Source organism: Macrobrachium rosenbergii, chromosome 12, assembly GCF_040412425.1.
Source record: "Macrobrachium rosenbergii isolate ZJJX-2024 chromosome 12, ASM4041242v1, whole genome shotgun sequence".
NCBI classification, from domain to species: Eukaryota; Metazoa; Arthropoda; class Malacostraca; order Decapoda; family Palaemonidae; genus Macrobrachium; species Macrobrachium rosenbergii.
In genome coordinates, this window is record NC_089752.1 from 19,570,501 (window position 1) to 19,590,500 (window position 20,000).

The following is a 20,000-nucleotide window of genomic DNA, read 5'->3' on the forward strand; positions in this document are numbered from 1 at the left end:
TGCATTTTTGCTTTATTGTTGAAATTAGCATATCCGAGTAGAATATTCTCTCCTCAGGTTTGTCTGATTTTTTTTTTTCTCACCTTCATTACAGTTTTATTTCTTTATTCATTTATTGCTTTTATTACTTATTTTTTCGTTTGTTTATACGGTCACTCTTCATTTACTAATTTAGCAGCAACCTTTAAATTTTAATGGTTCCTATTTAGTATTAGTTATGTATATATTTAACAATTAATTTATTTTCTTGGTTATTTAATAATTTATTTATTCAATGAGTTATTTATTATTCTTTCTGTTTTTCTCTCTTTCTTTATTATTTATTCAAATCCCATTTCTTCTGCCGTGTTTTGGATCCGTATCTCAGACCATTGTTGACCTCTCCAAGATTCTGTAAGATCACTCGTAACTTATAATGTAGTGAATGAAAAGAAATACGATCGCAATCTCCTATTTTCCCAAATGTCATTTACTACTCTGTCTATGCACTACCACGTGGCTATTACATATGTATATACAAAAAGTGACCTGTAGATTCTATATGTAGATTTCAGCCTAAAAAGCAATAAAACCGATTGCCTCTTGGCTACTATGTGAAGATGGGTCTATTCCAGCTCTAATAAATGTATTTAAATTCGACGAGTAAAAGTATGTATGAGCGGCAATAGCCTTTTATGCTTCTCTTGGTCAGGTAGTCAACTTGACCTCGTTCTGATACTCTACACGCGGGTTCGAATCCTGCTATTGGAGGTCAGAATTTGTAGTGACAAGCGTATTCAAAAAGTGTGAAGAATTCGAGAAGTTGAGAGAGCATTGTAGCCATTACAGTTTCATACGCATCTGGTAAAAAGTGAGCAGTAGATTCTGTATATGCGGTCACATTATGTTTACTGAAAGTATGTTAAAACAAACTTAAGGAGTACCCTTTCAGCTTTGAATAGAGCATTCTCCGCTGTTTATTTATTTGTTGTTCTTAGTGCAGATATTTTGATACAAAAATATTATGCTATAGTTAGCAGTAGTGTCATCTTTACGATATTAAGCAGTGACATAATTTATAAAGGAAAGGTATCATTTCAGCAATGGCTCCTCTTATTTTCATCATTATCCAGTATTCTCAGTATTCTCCATTTTACACTAACAAATTTTGTACGTGAATAGGATGAACTGAAGCATTTGACATAAATGTAAAATTCTTATGTTCACACATATTTTTAGACAGAAGACATGAGTAACCTAATCTACTTGTAATGTCTATAAGACTATATTGCACTGTATATATATATATATATATATATATATATATATATATATATATATATATATATATATATAATATATATATATATAAATTACATACATACACACACACACACACACATATATATATATATATATATATATATATATATATATATACATACAGTATATATATATATAATGTATATATATGTGTGTGTGTAGTATTTATTATGTGGGCACTTATGACAATTCCTCTCTACTTTTGAACTTTATGATTTTATGCTTTCGAATGTTAATAGGTATGGGATTGAATCGTGGTTAAGGTAGGTACACTAATAATGCATTATTCTCTTTACATGCAAATGATTCACAAGGCACAGATAATGCGATATTAATGGGCTATATAAGTTTAATATGTAAACACACACGTACACATACCAACATAATAGATATGCACTTATATATATACATATGCATATATATATATATATATATATATATATATATATATATATATATATATATATCTATGTACGTATGTATGTATGCATGTATCTATATACATACATACATACTACATACATTCTAACGAGATGGCGCGCGCTAAGCTTCGCGGGGCAGGAAGGCAGTCTTTGAAGCAGTCTTCAGCTCCTGAAGCATTCCTTCAGAAACGCCCATTGGATTATAACGTCTTCTTAATTCTTAAAGACTCCTGGAGCCTGTGAAACCGTCTTCAGCTCCTGTCGGATCCGTTTCCCCCAGAGAATCTTCGAAGCCTTTCGTCTATAGGAAGGACCAAATCCCATTCCTTCTCCATTAATAATAAACTGTATTGGATTCCTAACGGAAAGGTAAGGAAAAATGAAAAATGATAAAATAAAAAAATTAAAATTGAAAAATGAAAAACAAAAAATTGTTACTCTTCCGGGGGCTGACTTGAGGCTGCTGAAAAATTCCAAGCCAAGTCCAGAAGATATATATAGGCTATATATATATATATATATATATATATATATATATATATATATATATATATATATATATATATATATATATATATATATATATATATATATATATATATATGATTGTAATCAGTTTTGTAATGTGATTCATTTATCACACATTACTACAGGTGAAGAAATAAGAGACAGGGTGTAGGTGCTAGAAGTCATAAATGTATATATACTACAGGAACAGTACTTACGAACATACACAACTGTTAGAGCCAACATATCCACCAACAGGCCGGTGTCATAATATGAATATCAGTCAAGGGATGTACTAACTTATTCCCTTAATATCGAAAGAAATTTGTAAATTGTTTAAATTTCAAAGTAGGCAGTAGAGATGTATGGAAATAAGATTATCATATTTGTAAACACAGTACGGGGGCAACAGTGCTAATGAGCTTTCCAAACCCCGCCTCCCTGACACCTGTCAGGTGTGGATCTGATGTCGCATATGGTCGGTATGCTTATCAGTATTGTCCCCTGAGAGGATATTGTGATTTTTAGCCAAATGAGTTTTGAAGGCCACGCCTACCTTGACACCGGCCTGTGGGTGGATACATAGGCTCTAATGGTTGTGTATGTCCGTCAATACTGTTCCTGTAGTATATATATTTGTGACTTCTAATACTCTGTATCATGTCCTTCATCAGTTGCTTAGAAATGAAGGAAACTGGTCACCTGTGGTAATGTGATATATATATATATATATATATATATATATATATATATATATAAATATATATATATATTATATATATATATATATATATATATATATATATATATATATATATATATATATATGTGTGTGTGTGTGTGTGTGTGTGTGTGTGTGTGAGAGAGAGAGAGAGAGAGGGGTGGGGAGAGAGAGAAATTAATTAAGTTCCTTGTACTCAATCCTTATAAAAAAAATGGAAATTAAGCACACATTTATTTATATTATATATATACTACTCCTGAGGTATAGGAACCATTTTAATATTTTATATTGGAACCATTTTAATATTTAATTTTTTGAATATCCGGGGCATCCAAGAAATATAAAATATTTTATACACTGAATATAAAGTTGCGGTCACATAATCATTCGTAGACGTTATTTTTTTAGCAGTTTATTAGGGCGGCCAATCATTTTACGTTGTAATTCAGGTTCACGAGATGCAAACTACGTAATTGTCAGATGGTTATCACTCGAATGGCAGTTTTGAGCTATAAAATAGCTTGTAGTTTACGGAATAAAAACACTTGAATAAATGTAGGTAAGGGAAGATACGTCGGCATTATAAGTATAGAGAAGACTCATGTTTTTATTATATAAAGGATATCACCATTCACCTTGCAACTGTAGGTTGCAACCACTATTGCCAGTCCTTTAGAGGGGGTCAAGTGTCAAAATGTATATATCCCGTTAACTAAAACCTGGTTCGATAATTGTGCTTATTTTCCAGGGGCATAAATACACCGAATCAGAATATTTCAATTGGGATTCAAGTCCTTCCTTCCACAAAGTATCCTCAGCGATGAACGGTTTATGTATCTCTTCAGTCTCACACGAACATCCAAAAGAAGAGAATGAAATCAGTATGATTAAAGTACTGATTATGCCGTTGAAGTCTGTGTTAGAAAATGACTGATTTTAAATACATGGATTCTACTAAAGTGTTCCACGTGTCCTACTGTAAAGTCGTTTTATTAAATTTATTTTTGCAAGCTTTTAACGGAATATTTAAAAAGTTGTATTATGCTAAATGCTTGAAATTGATTGATTTTAACTCTGAAACGAATACAAGACAGTATCCTCTAAGATTGATTATTCTTTAGTGCTACGTAAATGTCGGTGTGTCAGATAAAGAGCGTTATTCGTAAGAATTGTTTGATGAATTGTTCAAAATCTATAAGCGTTTTCAATAAAAAATTTAAGCAAGCGAACCCCAAATAACCAATGTATTGTAATTTTTTTCCGCTTAGAGTTTTGTGACTACCAAAAATAGAGAATTAATTTGAAACGAATATCGCTCAAACATTTTACATAACGATTTCTGAGATTTCAATAGGTCCTAAAATAAAAGAAAATTGAGAAATTTTCCAATTAGGCATAAGATTAATTATATTATGTGACTAATGGAACATTCCTTCATAAATGACTCCAGAATGGACTCGGTATTCTTGAAGAAAGAAGTTTTTTTATCATTTCCGAGAACTCGACAAATTATTCCAGAAATAAATGCACTGATTCAAGTAATTTTACCATTTTTCTCCGTCTTTCGATTCCACATTCATATGAAAGAAAGAAAGCATTCATGTTGGCTTCAAAAGTCTACGGTTCTTATTTGTCAGATTCCAAATAACACACTTTTGTCAGACATGATTGAAAGAAGAAGCCCATTAGAATTGTTAAAAAAGCATCTCACATAAAAAAAAACGAATTAATAAATAAAAATTTTTCAAAAGAAAGATATGATGTGCTATATATCAGTTTGTGATTGTACCTAATTTAAGGTCAACATTAGGCGAGAGAACAGGTCAAAAGGCCGTCCTGTCCGCACTTTTTCTGTCCCCCCCTCAGGCCTTAAAAACTACTGAGGCTAGAGGGCTGCAAATTGGTATGTTGAACATCCACCCTCCAATCAACAAACATACCAAATTGCAACACTCTAGCCGCATTAGTGTTTATTTGACTTAAGGTTAAAGCTAGCCATAATCGTACTTCTAGCACCAATATAGGTACCAACAACACGGGCCACCACCGAACCGTGGCTGAGTTTCATGGGCCGCAGCTAAGAATTTCGTGGGCCGTGGCTGATGCCACCACCGGACCGTGGCTGAGGCCACCACCTGACCATGGCTGAGTTTCATGGGCCGCGCTGAAAGTTTCATACAGCATTATACATGATTGCGCCATAGTTACAATGGTAGAGACCAAAAAAATATCCAACCTGAAAGAGGTGGAGTAGAATTATGGAAATGTAATAATGAAAGTTTTATCAGTTAAATTTCAAAACGCTATTTTTATCAAAAAAGAAATATGCAAAATGAGCAGATGAAAAATCGATGTATGAACTGTAGAGTGTGAGTAGCTAAAAGTAATTTACATGACTAGCAGTATTCTTTGATGAAAAGGACAATTTAGTCATCATACGTGAACAGTACAGATTAAATAAAAATCAAAATAAAAAAAGAAAGAAAATGGCGGATGAGAAGGTGAAGCCACCAAAATAAAAATGTGCCGAAGTTTCCTCGACGCAGTCGGGTTTTCTATACATCGTATAATCAAGGCCACCGAAAATAGATCTATCTTTCGGTGGTCTCGGTATAATGCTGTATGAGCCACGGCCCACGAAATTTTCAGCCACGGCCCGGTGGTGTCATGTCCCATGGCGTTGCCAGACGCACTATCATGGCTAATTTTAATCTTAAATAGAATAAAAACTACTGAGTCTAGAGGGTTGCAATTTGGTATGTTTGATGATTGGAGGGTGGATGATCAACATAGCAATTTGCAGCCCTCTAGCCTCAGTAGTTTTTGAGATCTAAGGGCGGGCAGAACAAGTGCGGACAGAAAAAGTGAGGACGGACAGACAAAGCCATCCCAATAGTTTTCTTTTACAGAAAACTAAAAATGGTCAAACCCAAAACGAGGCAGAAGGATTTGTCTAATGAAGGATCAGAAGCAAATGTGGGTTTGTGCTTTTAAAAGTGGGCCCGGATGTTTCTCTCTCTCTCTCTCTCTCTCTCTCTCTCTCTCTCTCTCTCTCTCTCTCTCGGCCGTGCCCCAACGAGATCCTGAAAGGCGATGGGACCGAATTTTCGTGGATTCGAGGCCCTCTCCTCCTCCGCCCCTTGGTCCTGCTCTTTCTCCCTTACTCCATTTCTTTTTTCTCCTTTCACTTCCCCTTCCTTTCCTTGCTCTCCTCTAACCCCTTTCCTTCTGGCGCTGATGAAGATCTCTCCTTCAGCCGAAAAGATTTCTTCCCTCCGCTTATCTCGTAACACATTTATGAGCCCTCTCGAACCCTCTATTCTCGCCTTGATTTTGATTTCTGGGATGATAGCGCCGGCGGAGGCCTCTTGGCTTGTTTTCTCAGCTACGCTTCTCTCCCACGTACAGACGGACACACATGCGTTTACACATACGCACGTTAGTCCGAATGTTGCTACATATGGTAGTGTGTATGTATATATATATATATATGTGTGTGTATGTCCCAAGGTCATACCTAACATATTTGCCTAACAACGGAGGCAAAGTAATATTAACGCTTTGTTTATTATAGGTAACTGGAATAATTTTTATTCGCATTCCTATTAGATATTTTTTTTATACCTTTCAGATTTGGTGTTTGAATACATTTATTTTCATTTTCATTTTACATGATTTTATTTTTTATGGTACTTCTTTCGAATCTCACATTCTTAAGGTGAAAGTAAATAGGATATAGTACTTTGAGTTTACAAAACAAATAGAACGTAAACAAACGCCCCCCTCCAAAAAAAAAGGAAGGGTAAGCGAACAACGGTTGATTACTCCAAAAATATATCTTAAAGATTATTATGAATGTCTGAGCTTTTGTACCTACTAGTATCACAAATATGCCCATATACGCTAAAATATGAATTCTATTTAATCACATCAATGTTGATAAATTATTTTGTATTTTTTTAATTGTTTCCTCGATTACCACACCGAAGGAAATATATTTTGAACAAGGTGTTATTACGCAACATTGATGTAATCGAAAATATTGTCTTACATGCTCCTTGCAACACAAAAGACATCTTAAACATTTGTATAACATCGAGATTGCAATTATGGACGTCAGTCTAACCGCTGTTAATATTCAACTATGAAAGCTAACGTTGTGATTGGATAAAAGTTATTTTCCCTTCACGGGCATTGTCTGGCGTTCTGTTTTAGGGTATTTCGGAATCATATAAAATTTGCTGCTCTGTAGAACTTGACATACCTGTACTACCATTCGCGGGTGTCTTGTCCTACATGTTTTGCCATTTATACCATCTATTCTCTTAATTCATGAGGACACGAGGAATCCTCCTCTTTAGATGTTATTGTAAGTTTTTGGTTTACACTTTTTTCGTATAATGCCTAGACACTATTATTTATATATATATATATATATATATATATATATATATATATATATATATATATATATATATATATATAGTATATATATATATATATATATATATATATATATATATATATATATATATGTATATATGTATGTATACTGTATATACAATCATGAAGCTACAAGTAAAAAATATCAAATTCACGCTACCTCGAATATCCCCGATGGGGAATTATCCTTATCGGGGATATTCCGAGATAGCGTGAATTTGATATTGAGCGACATTTGTAGCTTCATGATTGTATATATAAATCACGGTGTGATAAAAAAAAATTTTCAAATACTGTATATATATATTCAGCAACATTCAGTATTTAGTTTCATTGGTATTCGATGTTTCGTTGTAAAATTAAGCAAAATTTATATCGACTGAGCAGATTCTCTTTAGAAGGCTTGAGTCAACCGCTAAAGCGTAATAGCCATTGGTTCCTAGTCCCTTGTGAAATACCTATTGGACTTAAGGATTATTCTGAAGGGAAAGTATCCTAAGGATTCAGTGTAGAAGAAACATACTCGCATTTAGAATATCTGAATTGCAAAATAATGATTATAATTATTATAAAACAAATGTCGGCTAAAATAGTGATGACAGTTAAAGTAATAATAAAATTTGATAAATAGTAAAATTTGTCAAGCAAACGATGAATTTGGATATACTTCTGTTATATTAATCCCAAAAAGACCTTACTGGTGCCAGGTAATGTATTCGTGGGATTGGAATATGAATATTTGATGAAAAGGTATAAAGCTGCACTTTGGCGACATACAGTTGTTAGAGAGAGGGACGATTAAATTTAATAAATTTAACCAATTATGCACTCTTGTATACGGTATGTATGTGTTTGTGTGTGTGTGTGTGAGAGAGAGAGAGACAGAGAGACAGAGAGAGAGAGAGAGCAACTTACTTTACATTTGAATACATTAGACGTTTGTACGTAATGAACTCGGCAGCAAAGAGATAGTTTAAGACCCATTAAAGATCACGAGATCACGAAACTTGACCATGCATGGTAATGTTTCTCACGAATGCACTATTAGTTAATCGCTCTTTTTCTGTATAATTGTTTTACATTTGCTGAAAGGCAAATTTGTCCCTTCAGTTTCTTTGGCATTTTTCTAATTTCCTTTTGTATTAGTGTGAATGGAGGAATTATCTTCGCACCACTTGCTAGAATCCGTAAAAAAAAAACGGTTTTGATTGCCTTTTCTTTCAATATATTCTTTTACCGCCAGAGATTTTGCATCTGGATATTGGCGGCAGGAGAGTTAGAGAATGAGATTTCCAAGCAGCAAGACTTTTGGTGCGTAAGTACGTGTTTGAATAGATGCACAAGAATACAAGAAATGGAACAGCATAGCTACTGTTTTGTCTCCCTTGAAAACTTCAGTAATACACACACCTTCATATAATTGTCACACATTAGTGAACCTGCAAATTTGACATCACATGATAGTTTTCAGATTCTTCTGTATATATATATATATATATATATATATATATATATATATATATATATATATATATATATATATATATATACACATACATATACATACATACATATACATATACACATACACATGCATATATATACATACAGATACATATACACATACACATATATACATACATATCTATATAGCATATATATATATATATATATATATATATATATATATATATATATATATATATATATATATATATATATATATATATATATATATCTTCTTCTTCTTCTTCTTTTAACGTGCTTTTTCCCATTTTTGTATGGGTAAGCACGATGCCTTCTTTTTGAAGGACTTTTTGATTTGGCTTTGTGGGTAGACCGTAGTCTCGATCGGCTTCCTGCCCTGACATCGCTTAGACCCCGGTAGCGTATGTTTTGCATGTATCATACCGACCCAACGCCCTTCTTCCCAGCAGCGAAGTTGTTGCGCGGGTAGGGAGAGAGTTCGAGACGTGTGAGATGTTTATGTTTTTTTAGAAGGTGTTGTAGTGGCTTTGTTTTGTGTGTGTATTTAGTCTGTAACACCCATTTGCTTTTTAAGCAAACCTATCCGTTGATTACATATATAATCCCGGGATGTCTACACGGATAGCAAAGTGTCTGCCTCTCTGATCAGTCGGCTGCGGATATATATATATATATATATATATATATATATATATATATATATATATATATATATATATATATATATATATATATATATATATATATATATATAGACTTAAATAACAATGCCAAGGCTATAGGAGTATTCTTTTTTAAATTTGTAAGGCTTTCGAAATATAACCCACTTAGTCATCTTTATAAGTAAAGCTTATTTGAAGGGAAATTTCTCTTGATGGAGAACTTTAAATAAAAGTTAAATTAAATCTTTATTTTTAATAGTTGTTGATCAATTTTCTTAAACTATCACTTGTCCTGTATTCATGATTTACCTTTTATTTCTGTGTTTTATTTGATAGTTCACCCTGCCTTTTGCTGTAGCTTTCAACTTGCTGATACGTTTTATCTCGAAAACTTACAAAAACTATAATTGTTCTTGATAGCCTTTTATCATAAACGTTTCACACAAAGTGAATTGATGTGTGTTTTACTAATTTACAGATGCAAGCCGATAGAGAGAAACGTTGTAATCAGGAACAAATGGATCAACGATGTTTAGTGCATTTGTGACCAACAACGTTTCATTTTTTCTTGCTTGTTTTTCACTATTAACCGGGAGTTGTCTTTTCCGTTTTGTGCAAGGCATTTTTACGTATGATTGCTGTTCCAAATTCACGTTGTTTTCAGTTGATTATGAAGTGGAATTGGAAAGTAATCATCTGTCTCTGGAAAATCTTTCTCTTTAAATGTTTTTAGATGCTAAAAGGAATATTGTTTTAATTCTTTGACCTCAGAAGTTTTATACTATAAATAAAATAGACATAAACTTAAGAGGGAGTGGTTGCGATTATACGACAGAAAAGTATTCTACGTGAACAAAGCTAAGTATAAATTAAATACCTTAATAATTTCGGTACAGTCTATAGAAATAATATCTATGCTCTTTGGAGGACTCACTGGCAAAACATAAAAATTAAAGGCTGCAATTACCGAGCTTGTCGGTCTCTTCCGAAGCCACGAAATGTTCATGAATATTTGATGGACCATCCAATGCCCACTCAGTGTGGCAAGTAGGTCACGAGGCACGGAAGTATGATGTTGATAAATCAACTGAGAAAAAGACTGCAAAAAAAAAGTAAAATAACGCAATATTAGTAAAGGATTGACAATCGCGACTAAAGCCAGAGAACCTTGTTTTTCAGCCACGACAAAATGTTGAGCTTTGAAGAACTTTTTTTTTCAGGTATTGGCTCTAACGTAATGAATTTTCGAAAAGAGATGTGGACCATTACTCTTTTTGGTGATGTTCGTGGAAACAACGACAGCGTTGATGTGGGAAATATTATTCCATCAACAGGTAGCGGATGTTTACAAGCCAGTCCTCTGATAGGAAAAGGACCTAACTTGGGCATTGTTCTCTGTCATTCGTTTATCATGAAAAAAGAGACAAAACATGTACGTGTAAATCCAGGGATTACATTGCTGTTGTTCATATTGCAATTCGCATTAATTTGCCTCTCCGAAATCTGACTTCTGATAACTTCAACAACTTGGAAAACATTGTCGATATTTAAACCGCCGTTGAGTAATGATACCGGATCAAGTCACAAATCGCTACTAATATCACAGTAGTACCCTTTGTTCCTTTAAATTTTTTGTTCATTCTACTTCATCATGATTTCTAGTGTACCTGTACATAATAAAGTGTACTGTAGTTTTACCAGACCACTGAGCTGATTAACAGCTCTCCTAGGGCTGGCCCGAAGGATTAGACTTATTTTACGCGGCTAAGAACCAGTTGGTTACTTAGCAACGGGACCTACAGCTTATTGTGGAATCCGAACCATATTATAGCGAGAAATGAATTTCTGTCACCAGGAATAAACTCCTCTAACTCTTCATCAGCCGGCCGGAGACTCGAACTCGGGCCTGGCGAGTTCCAGTCCACAGCTCTACCGACTCACCCAACGAAGAGCTATGTGTACAACAAGATTTCCATTTGGCCATTGCCTTACTAATCATAATGGTAATTATTATTAATGTTAAAGTTCAGTGTAACAAAAAACTTCTGAACTTAGGCATTCCTCCTTTGTCTCCTTGTTCTAAAGAGACACAAAAATTAACACTGGCAGAAATAGTGTTATGAGCACCACAAAATATTCTCTTGTTATGATTTCAGTCATTATTTAAAGTGTATAAACATTCTGATGGAATAAACCAACATGGCCTTTTATTGAAACATTGCAAGAACGTAACAGTAAAATAAAAAAAAAAATTCCATTAAATTTTTATTTCATTAGTACTGAAAAGGGTTTAGCTTTGATATATGACTTACTCAGTGGTTTTGCGAAAGAACCAGCTTAGGTCAAGTACACATGGTGATAAAATCGCACCATTGTTTGATTACAGTTCAAAAGAACAATTTCCATTGCCCTGTTTACGACAGCTATTTCAAGATAAAAACCAGCTTGAAGGTTCTGTCTAAGTGGCGCTGGCAGAACGTAAATGTATTTGCCAGGCAATGGATATATATCGCAATATCTAAAAAGCAAAGGTCAAGAATGTATTAGGGTACAAACAAGTTTTATTCCACTTCAGCATTTCAGCGTAATGTGAAGTATATGTATATACAGATTATATATATATATATATATATATATATATATATATATATATATATATATATATATATATATATATATATATAGGTAAACGCTTATTCCCTTTTAATCATTTGATTTATTTATTCACTTCCACTTTTGATGTCCCACAGCTGGCTTTCACTTTTTACCGTGCCCTGAAGAAAAGGATATTAAACACACGAAAGCGCTGAGTACTGATGGCTTTTATTATTTCCTCTTCTGCTCTTTGCAGTGTACTTAGTCACGTGATCCTTTGACGGTATATATATACGGTATATATATATAGCATATATATATATATATATATATATATATATATATATATATATATATATATATATATATATGTATATATATATATATGTGTATATATATATATATATATATATATATATATATATATATATATGAAATACCCTCTTCTCTTAGGATAACAAAATGATTGAACTTTGCTGAGATAAAAGTTTTCCATCGCCAGATATGAAAGTGTTTCACCATAATGTAATTGTGTTACTAACAGTTCTCATGCATTAAAATGATATAGTTAAAATAGAAAATTATCAGAGAGCGGAAGGACGCAAGTGATTATTCACTTTGAAGATAGAAAATGATTGTTGAACAGTAAATAATTCTGTACGATTACCAATACTGACGCTCTTGGAAAAAAAAAAAAAAATTAGGAAAATTGTGCGGAACTATTGAAAATAATCTTTCGAGAATTTTACCATAAACAATACATTGAAACAGTAAAAGGAAAATATTTATTAAAGCTTATAAAATACAAGGCAAGTTATGCAACTCTGTACGAATCTATAGATAATTCCTTAAGTATAAAAGTATTATTTTAAATTTTGTAAAAAAAAAAAAGTTATTATGTGGCCGTAAGGTACAGAAATACAAGAAATGTCAGATATTCCTAAGATGTAATAAAAATGCTGTTTCAGTACTTGAAAAAAACTGCTCTTTGTTCTTGCAGAAATAACAAACTGTGTTTCATTCTCTCTCTCTCTCTCTCTCTCTCTCTCTCTCTCTCTCTCTCTCTCCTCTCTCTCTCTCTCTCCCTTAGGTACTTACGGGGTACCTTAATCAGCATTTCAGATCACGCTCTGATATTACACATTGCAAGCAGGGATAAGCATAATCTCTATGGTACAGTCTGAGCTAGGGCATTTTACTGTCTTTGCATCTGGTAGCTGGTTCAGAAAGCATCAGTACTTTTACTACTGTTTTTGCTGGTTCTAGTAATAATGATCACAATCATCTCCACCCTCATTATTATTATTATTATTATTATTATTATTATTATTATTATTATTATTATTATTATTATTATTATTATTATTATTATTGCAACATTCCATAGCAACCAAGAATCTATAATAAAAACATGAACAGTTGAATTTAGCAAATAATAGCGTTATGACTGCTGCTTGTTTTACGCTTGATATACGTACATTTTTCACTCTACATAACAGAGATCGATTGTAAATGCCTTCAAAACATTATGTTCACGTTAAGATGAAAATCTCAGGCTTTTTAGTCTTCTCCATCCTGCCAGAAAGAAAGGGGGACAGGGAACCCATGAAGGGGAAGGGGGTTGGAGGAGCGGGAGGGGGAATGCAAAGAGAAAGACACGAGAAAGAGACTGAAGATATATGCATCGGACTGCTTGCTATGCATTTGAAAGGGAAACATTTTTGGTTTTCAAATCCTTCCCGGATTTGCAAGGGAGAGTTTTGAAATATGCAGAAGGAGCTGCGCGCATTCAACGGGGGGAAAGGAAATTGATGCTATGACTAAATCAGTCTCGGTAAAAAACATGAGGGAGATTCGTAGTTGGTTACTGAAAGATATGAGAAACAAGAAGGTTTCACTCGATGTCGAATCACGGTCGGCGTCGAAGACTGTAAGTTTTAATGGGAAGGTTTCATTCCTTTTTGTGCAAAACGTAAATAGTCAGATTCAAGGTAAAAAACAACACCGATTTAAGGTTCTTCATAGTGTGTTGGTGTATCTTGATACAGTTTTTTGTTTTGCATGTATTATGCTTGAAAATCAGACTGTGGTTTTGATGTTGTTAGCAAACATGTTCATGTAAAGTTTATTTGTGATTATGTGCTTTCTCTTTTCTCAAACATATGCTGTTCATGTTTGGTGATGAATTTATCACGTACTGGTAAATGTTCATGGTTCGTAAAACCAGTTTTCTTTTAGTGGCTGAAGTAAAGCGATTTTAGGTAATAAAATTTATAAACGTGACAACGAAATGTGCAATATTTTGTCAGACATACTTCTCCCGAGAATAATAAATAAATAAGCAAAGAACACGAGGCAGTATCATTTTTTTCTGATATCAACTTCAAAGTTTAATGTTGCAACAGTTGGCATTTTATTCATTACTTTGTTTCCAAGCTTTAGGAAGTTACACGAAGCTCTCAGTACGGTAATTTAGTGGAATTCGGTCTGATAAGCACTAACTTTATCAGAACAAAGCTAATTTAGCAACTTGTACTAACAGCCATTTCCAACTTTTTCATCAGGCGGAGAGCTTCAGACGTGTCTGATCTTTGCTCGTGAATATGATCATAGAGTAACGTTCTCTCTCTCTCTCTCTCTCTCTCTCTCTCTCTCTCTCTCTCTCTCTCTCTCTCTCTCTCTCTCTCTCTCTCTCTCTCTCTCCTTATATATATTCTAACAAAACTTGTATAATGTCCCGGCAAGAGTAACATCTTTTATTTATAATCTTACTTTTCATATTTCACTATCTTCTTCGCATGAGATAATCAGAGAAAATTGTTTTCAGGACATGACATTTCTTTTGTGTATCTATCACTAAGTATTTTGCAAGTGAAATTTGTCGTTTCATGCTTTTAATACAACAAACAAAGATGACTTGATAATATATAGAGAGACATATTGCAATTACTAAATTTTCATTGCAGTTTCTGTAACTTTCTATTTTATTGCACAAATTTTATATTATTGTTTGTTTTTCTCTCAATTAGTTACTTCTTTTTATCAAAACCCATCAGCATTTAGTTCCAGGAACATGTTTTGTAAATATAAAACCAAAAGAAGTTCATGCTCAGAAATAACATGGATTGAGAAAGGAAAAACAGCACATTTTACTTTGAAAGTCTCGTCTCAATGAAGGTGAAAGAGAAGAAGAACAGCGGTCACATATTATCACTGCAATATTTCCTTCAAATTATGTTCATTGGCGTTTGATGCTTTGTAGCCAGCTAGTGAATAACCATTAGATCAAATGGTCTCACTCATCTATATCTTTCATTTGTTTTCACGTGAGCATTCTGTTATGTGGAGGGCAATGTTATTTTTGCTAATTTTATTATTGTACTGCTTTTATATGAAGCCACTTGCGATTAATTTGATGAGATGGATGCGCAAGTACTGAAGGGGTCATTCCCCACAGGGCAAACAGAGGTGAAATATTAAATGAATTCTGCCGATGCAGTCATTGTTTTTGATGATTTTTTAAAAAATAAGGGTCTGTTTCCTTAATACTAGTAATTATGGTAACAATAATAAGTTCGTTACAAAATTCTAGACAACATTTTTTTTTCGATGGAGTTACAAATATTACAACAGCTGGCAAAAACTGAAAGCCAACGGAACTGATTAAAACATAAGTGTCCAGAGCACAACACGTTGCACCACTGGAATTCGGGCGCAAATACTTCATTCTTAATGGTTTCTGAAAGTTGCAAGCATTCCCTTTTGAAAATAGCTTTTTGTTTGATTTCCTTTTGAAAATAACTCTTTGCTTGGCATTCCGTTTGATTGCAAAAATGTCAGTGACTAGATTTATGGAAACTGGGTGGTTTTATCATCCTAACTTATTGAGTATAACTATTACGCTTCATATTCTAACCCCAGTTCTCATAACATCTTTACAAATTATTTTTAGTAACTCACGTTTTGTTGAACTAATCGCTACCTTTTCGATTTACTATAAAATTAGGAGTTGACGTCAATGAATACTGCAGACATAATTTTTGAACCATATTTGTTTTATTAACTGAACTCGTTTCGTTAGCGCCATTTGACTTGCTATCAATTTAAGGTTGTGCTACGTTGAATTATGCAAACAACAGGAGTTTCTTGGAGTCAAATATTTGAAATATGCCAAAACACAGTCATCCTAATCTTTCCACGTTAAGAGCTAATGGTGGTTTGAGCTAAACATTTGTTTTCTTTGATTTGTCAGTATGACATCTCTGTTGTAGGATCTCTGGATAGCAGATAATTTTCACGTTTGGATGTTGTGACTTTTAAAGGAGAAACCATCTGTAAGTTTGCTGCTTCTCTTCTGGTTTTTCTCTGTCTTTTACAGCGCATTCTACTGCACTCTGTAAATGGTACTCAAGGTTCTTTTGATGTCCCCCAACAACGCCAGTCGTGTTGTTTTGTGCCCGCTGCTTATCATCCGTGCCCTTTCTCTTCGTTTCTCTGTCTAATTTCAGCTTTATAATTTTATTTGCCGTTCTCATTTCGGAAAAAAATCCTTCGGGAGAGTTCTGTGCGGCTCCTTGGTCTCGTGAAACTACTGCCATCACTACTAGTACGACTTATTTCTATTAAATAAACAGGACAAAAATACAGATATTACGTATTTTTTTTAAGAACTGGGATGAAGGTCTTTAAATATTCACTAGTAAGATGGTGCGGTATATAGATTTTCAATAAGGGGATACGTAGCGCTTGACAAATAGATTTTTTCATTCGATTTCAGTGCCCTTAAATTACGTACTGTCTTGAAGGTGAGGAAGCCAAACTTACAGCACTGGCTTATACGACCGAAAGTCTCAGAAGAGCCCGTTTCTTTTGACAGTGAATGGATGGTTAGCAAGAAGGGCGACCCAACCCTTCGGGGAATGTTGTCCAAGGCAATTACAATGATATAAGACAATACGTCTAATTGCCGAGGTGCTGTGATCTATTGAGTGTAAGAGCGATAACGACCAATTATTTTACACATAAAAGGAGGGTTTGCGGAAGGGGTGGGCGCAGGCGGTCGGTTTCTTGGCATTCAACATTTATTGACCTCTGTTAAAGGGGCTAATTAATCGGCGAGGAGAGAAAATATATGAAAAGTGGAGACAGATATTTAACTTTAGAGTGTTTTGTTTATGTTTGACGTGGACTTTTGTGACTTTATTATGAGACTTTGTGTATCTTATGAAGAATATTATATATATATATATATATATATATATATATATATATATATATATATATATATATATATATATATATATATATATATTATATATATATATATATATATATATATATATATATATTATATATTATATTATATATGTTATATTTATATATATGTGTCTATATATATTACATACCTATATGTGTGTGTGTGTATGTATGTGTATGGGTATGTGTGTGTTTCTTGGTTTAAAGATGAGTTTATGGAGTTCTTTTGTTCACATTGCCTCAAGAGGTGAATGCATTGATCTGAAAAGAAGCAAAACACGATTAAGCTACTTTTATCATTTCCCCTCAGGGACCCGATTGATATAGAGAGGAAATCCATCGTGTGATGTACAATGAATGTTTAGATAATGCAGCATCTTTTCTGTATTGTTTCCGGGAAGATTAATATTTAGTAAATAATTATTTGGATATCTAATTCGTAAGTGAACTTTATAAATTGCGAGAATTGGCTTGACAGAAAATTAATGAAATGTTTGATGCTTGGAAATGTGCATGATATATTGCTTTCATAAACAAAATGTAAAGGGTGTTCAAATAACATGTTATTGCTGTTAAAATCTTCACTAGACATTTTTATAACAAGTTCAGTATATAGTTTGAAAATGTTGTCAGACCTGATATGAAATTGAGTATGTTTGGATATATGTGGAATTATTTCGCCAGTGAATTAGTTTTCCGGTGGAATTTTACTCTGATTTACCTTCTTCCCTTTGTTGAAAAAACTTGGATAGTTTACCATCATCGTTCTTGTCAGTTCTCTAGTGTCCTATTTCAAATCCGTAATTTATAATTTTCTCTAATTACTAGCTCTAAGTTATAAGTTATTTCTAACACAATTGGCTTTCATTCCTTATGGAATATCCCCAGTACTCGCATTCTTTTAGTTGTTAGGGTAATTGACTGAATGATCTGGCTGCCGCATGTCAAAATCCCCTGTTATTTTCCGTCTTCGTACCATTTCAGACGAAAGCGCCAGAACCTGATTACTTTCTTTCGATTCAGTGTAAGTCTTTCGACTTATTCCCCTGGAAATAGCGTTTCCAAAGCCCGGGTTTATTACGCGTATGATAATGCAGATTAGTAATAGCACAAGTTCTCATACCTAGACTCAGAGAGCTTACTCGAATCCTTTGTTTTTTAATGTTTGTGAAGTCTAAGCGACGCTCTTTCAAAGAAGCTGAACAGCCAAATGGAAAGGCGCCAAACTGAAATAAATTGAGTAAGGGACGTAGAGAATCCTTCTAGGGGTGGAGGGAACTCTTCAAAAGACCTTTACTATCGTCCAAAACACAGTTCTCTCTTGATGGCTTCCTACTACAGTGGGGTAATGAGACCTTGTTATTGGAGTAATGGTTTTCAGATCACTTTCTCTGAAAGGACTTGTAGAGATAACCACTTACATCGAGGATAGGAACTAAGCTGATCCTTCTCACTAAAGAATTTGATGATTTTGTATTCATATTATACTTCAGGTCAAGAAACCCAAAATACTCAGATGCATATATAGCTTTTGATGATTGGGATTAACTTATATTCGTAAAGTTTTAAGTACCCTTTCCTTCAGTTTCTGGATAAAATTGAGTTCTGAGGTAATTTGTGGAGAGCGAACTGTTATAATGATTAGACGGGTATTAAATAAATTCAGAAAGCTATTGAGGATTAGTCACTTCTGTAAGGATGGGAAACAGTCCCTCTGTGGCTCAAGTTCCATAATAATTATGTATGTCTTTGTCGTGTTTTGCATAAGAAAAGTATTATTGGGTAATGTCATATAAGCAGTGGAAAAATAAGTAACTAGTTCATGGACTAACATGATTTTATATCTAATTTCTCTTCGTTACAAACATGAGTAGACCTTTTAACTTTTAGTTGGAAAATATTCAAAATTCAGGGAGAATTAAAATATTTATTAGTAGTCATAATTTTAGAACTCGCTTATTACGCTACATTGTACTCGGTAGCGTTACGACTAATGAATCTCTATGTAGGCTATATATCTAAGAGAGAGAGAGAGAGAGAGAGAGAGAGAGAGAGAGAGAGAGAGAGAGAGAGAGAGGAGAGAGAGAGAGCACCCACACACCCGAAGAATATAAAAAGAACAGCGTACACAGGTCCCTCTCTTATTTTCCAGAAGTTCCTGTAACGTCCAAAAAATAAATTTTTCACTCCACCTCTTAAGAATTTTAAGAATGTGCCTCCCTGAGAGACATATTGACCATTATCTCTATTCATATTTGAATATGTGTTTCCAATATTGGAGGCAACACCCCTCCAGTTATAAAACATTTACTTCGCCTGACGTATTGCACAGAAACGTTCATGTCTCGAGCAAAGATGTTCAACAGAGGGCTTTTTTTTTTTTTGTCTTTCATTATAGTTTTTCGTTCATTTCGTTACTTTCATAGGGGTCGGTGGTGGATCGGGTAGGGATACATATACATACATACACATTTATATATATATATATATATATATATATATATATATATATATATATGTATTGTATATGTGTGTATGTATGCATTTTAAAATCTTCCGCGGATGCTAGAATTTGTGTATATTTCAGTAAATGCGCATACA

At 33.6% G+C, this 20,000-nt stretch overlaps 1 protein-coding gene across 3 annotated transcripts in view; it reads left to right on the forward strand.

Moving 5' to 3' along the window:
- Positions 1-20,000, forward strand: part of LOC136844435 (cell adhesion molecule 2-like) — an 855,447-nt gene that overhangs the window by 8,009 nt on the left and 827,438 nt on the right. The window lies entirely within an intron of this gene.